A 5,878-nucleotide genomic window follows, 5' to 3' on the forward strand; every position below is an offset into this window, starting at 1 on the left:
AATGCACGAGCGCTCCCGGGGTCTCTCCCTGGGATCAGTTCTGCTCCATTTGCATCTTGCAGTTCATTGTCCCATTCCAGCTTTAGCCCCTGCAGTCCCACCCTGCTTGTTTTTCTCTCTCCAGCCCACGGGGTTTGTGCTCCTGGGCTGAGATTTGGGTCATTTGTCCTTGGTGCCCAGCTGGAGCAGGAATTGTTTTGTCTCCCTGCTCTGTGCACAGAGCTCACCATCCCATAATATGAAGCTCAGACCCACACATTAAAGCAGCACAGAATGTGAAAAATACAAAAGCTCAAACCTGAGGCATCATTTCCCCCGTGAAAGCTCAAACCTGAGGCATCAAAGCGAAGCCGCTCAAACTCCAAAAGCACCAACATCCTTCATTACTCATCTGCCTGTTGGGTCCCGGGTCTTGCTGATGGAAGTTTTCTCACCACCAGATGTGCCTGTTTAGCAAATCTTTGCATCCCTGCAGCTCTGCATGCTGCAGGCACCTTTTCTGCCCCGTAAATAACGTGTGTCTCACGCCTGGCTTGGCCGCGGGCCAGGCGCTCTCAGCAGACACCGGTGACACTTTGGTGACAAAGCATTGCAAGGACACAAGGAGAATTCAAACAACTTATTAAAATCGACTCAGTGTGATGTCTCAGCACCCAGCAGAGAGCAGGAGGGGGAAGGAATAGGAGTGAACCTTTCTTTTGGGCAATGGGAATTCCAGCGCTGCTGGAACCCCTGCTTTTGGATGTGCATCCAAAATGAGCAGCAGAGGGAAGGGAACAGGCCAGGCTGATATCTGGCTTTCAGCAAGGCTCCACTTGTGAGTAACATCCAAGGTTCTGTGTTTTGGGGCTGGGTGGCAGCAGGAAAGGGATGGGTTCCAGTTTGGGCAAACTGGGATGACTGGACTTGAGGAGGAAGGGAAAATTGGAGTCACAGTGTGACTCTTCTGCCTTTTCCTCCAACTGAGGGACCCAAGGTAAGGCCATGGAGGTTCAGATATTTAACTAAGGTGTTCAAAGTTGAAGCTGAGTTATCCTTGAATCAAGCTGTGCCTTCTGAAGGCAATTCAGATGGGTCTTGGGATGATTTGTCCACTAGAGATGCTTGTTTCCATAAATGCTCCCCAGCAAGGTCTGATCTTACACAAAAAATATCCAGGACCTGCCCCTGGAAACACTTATGTTGTGTAACACTCTCTCTATCTGCTCAAGAATATAAAAGAGTGGTTTTGGGATTTGGACTAACTTCTTGCTGGTGGGTCAGGAGTGCACCCTAAAGGCTGCAAAATGAACAGGCAAATAAGAAGAACATGGTCCTTGGGTTTAAAAACCAAATCTGTGCCTGTTGTCAGATGCAGGACAGATCCTTAGAAATAGGCAGAGATGGGGTCTGAGTTAAAAGCTCCTCCAAAACTGAAAGGGTAATTTTTTTTCTTTCTGAGTTGGTTCCATTTTAGATGTTGCTTTGAGGTCTGGTTCATATTCTTATCATCCTGAATAAAATTGGATTAATCCAGTGGCTTTTTCTCTGTTTCACAGGCTGTGTGTGCAGGGAGCTTTGGTCTTAGGCCACATGGCTGATGAGGGTGGTGAAAGGGGAAGGAAGGTCATTTTGCAGTGGAAGAATAAGGCCTCAGTTATTAATGGCAAAGGCTGAAATTTTCTCTCTCAGCCTTAATTGATTTTGGCAAATTTAACTGGAGGAGAAAGTAGAAATTGGCTTAGAAATTAAGCCCTAATACTTAAATATATATTAGATCTATTGTAGAGAAATGAGGAGACAGCCTTGTTAAACTTTTATTCTAAGTGGCTTCTGCTGAATACAGGCAAAGAGAAAAATACCCAATTTCTAACTTGGACAAAGGGGGCTTGAAAGGCTCTTCAGAAAGGCTTGGAGAAACTCTGTTTGAGAAAGTGCTTCTTTGAAACCTAATAGCAAAGACCACTTTTTTTTTTTTCCCCTCCTCCCTGGAGTCTAAAGGCAGGAGGGCAAGATAAGACATTCCACCACGTAGGCAAATGGGGAAAAAAAAAGAGAAAAGTTTAAATGATACTGCTGCAGGCTGTGGAAAGTGGAGAGCTCTCAGGGTGACTATTATGTGCTGCTTATCAAAATGCTGTGAGCCCTGACTGTGAGAAAAAGCAGAGTAATTTAAGAGATGCTCTGTGCCAGCATGGATCTGGTTAGCACTGGTTGTACTGGAGCAACTGGAGCAATTAACCAAGGTCCTCAAGATATATCTAATCTATATCAATATGTATCTATATCCACATTAAATAAGCAATAAATTTGTCCTTGTTGGACATTTCTAATTAATCAGCAACAGAAGAAATATTTAAAGCACAGGTAAGGGAAGCAAGTTTTTTACCACGTACTGAGTCAGTTGATAAGGAGCAGCCTCAAAGCAGGTTGTGGTTGCAGAACTCCAAATCAGTATTCTCATCATGCATTTTTTGCAGCCATCACTCTCTGCTGGCGACCTGGTTCGGTTTTGGAGCCTGAAGGAATAAAAACAACAAATAAACAAACAAGAATTTGTTCCTGTGGGTTTCTCTTGGCAAAGCGGAGAAAGTAGCAACACGCTGTAAAAGCAGAAAACAGCCTCCTGTTTTTTCTTTTTTGTTGCCTTTTTCTTTCTAACATTGGTCTCGTTTTCAGATGGATCAGCACCCTGATCTGGTTTGACAAGTGCCAAGAAATTGTGTTCTCCACTGCCTCATTCTAAGGGCACATAAATTTATACATTTAAACCAAATCACAGCACACCCCAAAATCCTGTGTGGCAAAGAAAGCTGTGATACCTGTGCTGCAAATGGGAGGAACCAGCAATTCCGGGGCTCCCAGAAATCCTGATCCAACTGAGAGACAGCCAGGACAAAAGATAAGCAAAATGGGACAGGGCATTGTGTCAGCTGTGAAGCCAGAGAGCAAAATTCACAGCCTTGAGCCCAAATTTCAAGGGTGCAGGAGTCAATCTCCCTATCACCTCCACTTTCCCAAGGCTCAGGGTCATTTCCATACCAAAAAGCCAAGGAGAGATGCTGATCTCTTTGACATAAAGAATAAATTTTCCTGTCCTGCACAGTACACGGAATGCTGCGGAAATTGAAAGTTTAGAGATTAATGCAACACCCTATTATAGACAATTATTTTGTTTCCTTAAAATTTTCCCAGCTGGCTAAAAAAAGCCCTCAAGGCTCTCAGTCCATGTGATTTTGTGGGCTTCTAAGACAGTTCCTGCCCACGAATGGCACAAATAAATCCCCATTAACCGCATTCAACAGGAGAATGATCTTTTTTTCTCATTAAAGCTTCACAAAGGGTTCAAAACCTCATTTTATGGCAGGGTGCTTTGATTTAAATTGATGTGGCTTAAATTATGAATTTTAATCATGACTTAAAATACAGAAGGAGAAAGTCATAATTTGAATGATTTGATTTTTATCATGTTTTTCATTTACAATTCATAGCTATATCCCTTAAGCAGGGCTGATTCTCCTCATTGTAAAACTTGGAGATTTACAGCCCACTCTTGCCTTTCAGCTGTGTTTTCTAACCAGGCTGGCACACTCTGAACATATTTGTGGAAGGAATTTTATAGCCTGAGACCTCTCTATTTTGATCTCTAATTTATGCATCTCTGGAGTCGTCTTTGGTAATGATGAATAAAACTAATTTAGGCTTTATTGGTGGAAATCACTCTTTGCTTGTAGAGGAAATTTCTGTTAAACTGACAAATGCAAAAGAGCATTTACAATTCCTTTAAGATACATCAAATAACCGAGGACCTTGGGTACCTTATGCAATAAACTTTTCAACAAACTTTTCAGTTTAGTGCTAAGCAATTCACTGAGCAAATCTCCAGCGTCAATCTGTGATGGAGTTAGTGACTGAAATTAATTGTTCTGTGTCCCTTGAGGGTTTCAAATAAACAGGAGTCATTCTCTTAAAATTCACTTTTACTGTTTAAAATGGGAGAGGAAACAATTTTATTTTTCAGCTGCTGGTTTCCAGTTGTTTTTGCAGCTTGGAATTAACTGTTGGTGGAGCAGCTGAATGTGCTTCTCCTTGACTTGGAGAGGGAATTTCAGTGGATAGCTGAGGTTTATGCAAATAATTTTTGACTGTCTAAATGGGACTGACTATCCCATGTCTGGATACCCTGGACATCTGCCCATAGTGTAGGCAGAAGACAATTAAAGAGAAGCAAAAATTAACAAAAATTCCTTTAATTGACCACCCTGTTATTATCTCACATCCAAATCCAGCCCCACTTAGTGCTGGAAAAGCTGAGTTCCCCAAGTGCCATGGTGTCCTGGTTGGCTTTGGTCTCACTGCAATATATTTAATGTTCTTTTTGGTGCTAGATGATAAAATCTGGTCTCCCAAAAAATAGGAAGAGATTTGGGCTTGGTGGTGTGCAGCCCATTCCCCTCATCCAGCGTGTTCTGATGTGTCCCCTTGCTGATCCAACATGAGAGCATTTTCCCCAGCAAGCTTGGCAAATAAAACTTTGCTGTTTAAAGCAACAGAGGGGAGAAAATGAAGGAAAACAAAACAATCCTGAGGTGATTGTGGTCGCCACTCCTGTCATCACTCTTTGCACAAAGCCATTCCAGTGAGAGGACACATCTGCTTCTGCTGCAACACATAATTTTAGGCTGATAAAGGTCTCTGATAAGCTGCAGTTTGACCCAGCTCAGGGTGGAGGATGCACTAACAGACCCTGGGCAGGCTCCTGCAGCCCTCACTCTGCATTTCCTTAATCCAAATCCCTCCCAGGCTCTTGGGAGCAGCAGCATCCCACGATGGCCATGCTCCTGAGTAGTTCTTCCATGGTGAGTTCTTCTCAAAACCTGGCCTGTATTTCACCATCCCACCTCCAAACATTATTTTCTGGTGAGTTTTCCAACCAGGAGAAGGTCAGTAGTGGAGGGGTGGTTTTGAGGAATTCCTGATGAGGACAAGGATGGGCAATACAACCCCCACTGTTGGCTGCCCAGTGAAGGACAAAACCTGTCACCCATCACTGTCCACACTCCCCATTCCAGGCTTCTCCAAATCACAGCTTCACTTGCTGGGGGTGATTTAGGGCAGCCAGTTTGGGAGGGGGGGAAAAAAAGCTTTTATTTTGTCAAAGGAAGTGGCTCAGGCAGGGTGGAGTGGTGGGAGGGTGGTGAAAAGTAGAAATGTGAGGTAGGCTTGGTGGCAAGAGAAGCAGGAGGTGTCATGATCAGTGTGTGCATTTATGAACCCCCTTTACAGAGGGTTGGGGAGGGAAACACAGGAGTCCAAACTGATGGTTGAGAAAGCAAAAAGATGGTTTTCTGATTTAAAAAAATCCACCTGATTGTGTGTTCCTATTACTGCACCTGGCCACAGGTAGCTGATAACTTCACCTGGTAAAATTCTGGACATTTAAAGGAGTTTGGGTGTGACAGGAGAACCCCAAGGGAGCAGTGCTCTTCCTCCCTGATAATGTTAGAAATGGAAATTCCAGCATTTTTTAGCATCCTTGATGGAAGCAAAGTGACCTGGCCCCACCAGCAGCTCCTGCAGGAGTCTCTGCACAATCCCTGGCTAGAGTAGAGGCTTTCAGCATTGCATGACATGCCATGGACAATTGGAGAGGCTCTGGATGGGTGCAGAGCCCCAGCACGATGAGAAATTCATGGAGGTGCTATGGACAGTGGGTTATTCTGGCCCAAACCCAAAGCCGAGCTCTGGAGTGGTCCTGCTGTGCGCAGCTCTCCGTTATCTCCGCTGTGTTCTCACACAGAAAAATCCCACTGCCAATCCTGGTAAAACACTGCAAGGGGAGAAAAAAAAATAAAATAAGCCAGGAAACCACCAAAAGAAGCTCTGTGTGCCTTTGGGG

The sequence above is a fragment of the Geospiza fortis genome, unplaced genomic scaffold (genome assembly GCF_000277835.1).
Source record: "Geospiza fortis unplaced genomic scaffold, GeoFor_1.0 scaffold129, whole genome shotgun sequence".
Classification (NCBI taxonomy): Eukaryota; Metazoa; Chordata; class Aves; order Passeriformes; family Thraupidae; genus Geospiza; species Geospiza fortis.